Consider the following 2,031-nt stretch of genomic DNA (forward strand, 5'->3'; position numbering starts at 1 on the left):
CTGAGCGCAGCTGGATACGACCGCAGCGGTCCAACACTGAACTGTTAGGGCAAAAATAGACACAATATTCGTGCTTGATACAGGTCTTAATTTGGATTGGTACAAAATATTTGACACACATTAGGTTCCTGATACAAAATAATTGTAGATGAAGAACTTAGAATTGGTAATATGATTTGAGACCATAATCCTAAAAAAAATCCCAACCTTCCTTTAGTGGTATTGAACATTCTGGTAAAAATTTATATAGATCCATTCACTAAAACTAAAGTTATTGTCTGGAAACTGAATGTGTCTTCTCATGACGATGCAGACGACAACATGATACAGCACTATACAACTTAAAAAAATATTTTGCAGTGGCATAAAAATTGATGTATACTTAATACAAAATATAGATACAACCAACAACCAACAACAACAAAAACCCACAGAAATACAAATCTGGCTAGACATACTTTGTATAGGTCTATCTATATAAATATACTGAAATGCAAAAAAATGACTAGATCAAATATGATTGTATTGGGAGTGTTCTACTGTGTGACAGAGCAGCACCACTAATGCTGGTAAAATTTGGCAAATTCCAAGATTAATATGAATTACAAACACAAACATTTATTATGAAGACCAATTATTTTAAAATGTGTTTGCCTTTTTTTTATTTGCAAAATCCTTAGTTATCCTTTTGGCTACAAAAAAAAATTGGCTCAAGTTGTAAAAATAATAAATTGCCTATTTTTTTCAGAAAGGATAAGAAAGGATTGTTACAGAACTTAAACAAACTTTCAATACTAACACATATATTTTAAACTCATAGTAAATAAATAAATATTAAGTACTATAAAAATTCAAGCATATTTAAAATCTCAATAATACTGATTAACAAGTTTTGGTACAGTTTCTGCTGCTGTAAATATCGGTGCCGTAAGAGTTTAATAATTTTTTCCTAAATGTGTAACTGACCTGAAGCCATCCTCACTTTACTAAACATTTAAAAACTTTGGATGTAGCATAATGAAGCACAAAAGATCCACTTATACTGTTTAAAATGATAATACTTTTGCATTGTAAGCTAATTTTGGGTACCAACAATAAATTCACTTTTAATAATATCTTATAAAATTGAAATGTAATACCTTGAACAATAGTGCTGTAGTACTGTTAGTACAGAGAACAGAATCAAAAATAAATTACTTCCCCTTACATGATCAAAAGAATGAGGTTATTTCCCCTTAAATGATTACAACTAAAATGGATTTACTTTCCCTTATATGCTAATTAATGACTGTTAAGAGGATTTTCGCCAAAGTTATTTACTAAATGATATAAATAATTTATCAATATTTATAACCTAGATATATATATAATAATTATACTAATAGATTGTATATAACTTTGGCTCTTTGTATCTTAAAATAAGCACTGTGTATAAATATATAAAGAAAAATGTTTCTTTGATTCTATAACATATCTTAAAACAGATTTTTATTTAAAAAAAATAAAACTTGAAAATCCATTTTCAATTTGAAAATAATTTTTACTATTCAGATTTGTTTTACAGTTAATTTTTATTATGCTTAACCTGACAAAACTAAAACATGAATGAGAAATGTGCAGAGCAACTTGACAAATATTTGGCAGACTGATTTTTATTTAGAATAAACTTTCATGATTCTTTCCCATCTTCATATCATAAGTCAATCATCATAGACGATTGTCCTTGCCCTTTGCATGGTCATAGGTGTAACCTTCCACCCTCCTCCCCCTCCTTTCACAAAGGGTTTGATGTTATATCTACTCAACAACGTGCTTTCTGCATGACCTACATCCATCCCTGGACTAAAACATTTTGGTGACTTTGTCCGTAAATGCTCTTCCTCAATATCAGACACCGATGAATCATCAGAATCATCTTTAGAGCTGTTCTGTGAATGACGAAACCGTGGGCTTTCTGTTAACCAATCAAAATTTACATTTCTCTTAAGCCTTGCCTGTTGGAGAAGATGTTTAATTCGTCTCTGTTCAAAT

Source organism: Mytilus trossulus, chromosome 2 (assembly GCF_036588685.1).
Source record: "Mytilus trossulus isolate FHL-02 chromosome 2, PNRI_Mtr1.1.1.hap1, whole genome shotgun sequence".
Lineage (NCBI taxonomy): Eukaryota > Metazoa > Mollusca > Bivalvia > Mytilida > Mytilidae > Mytilus > Mytilus trossulus.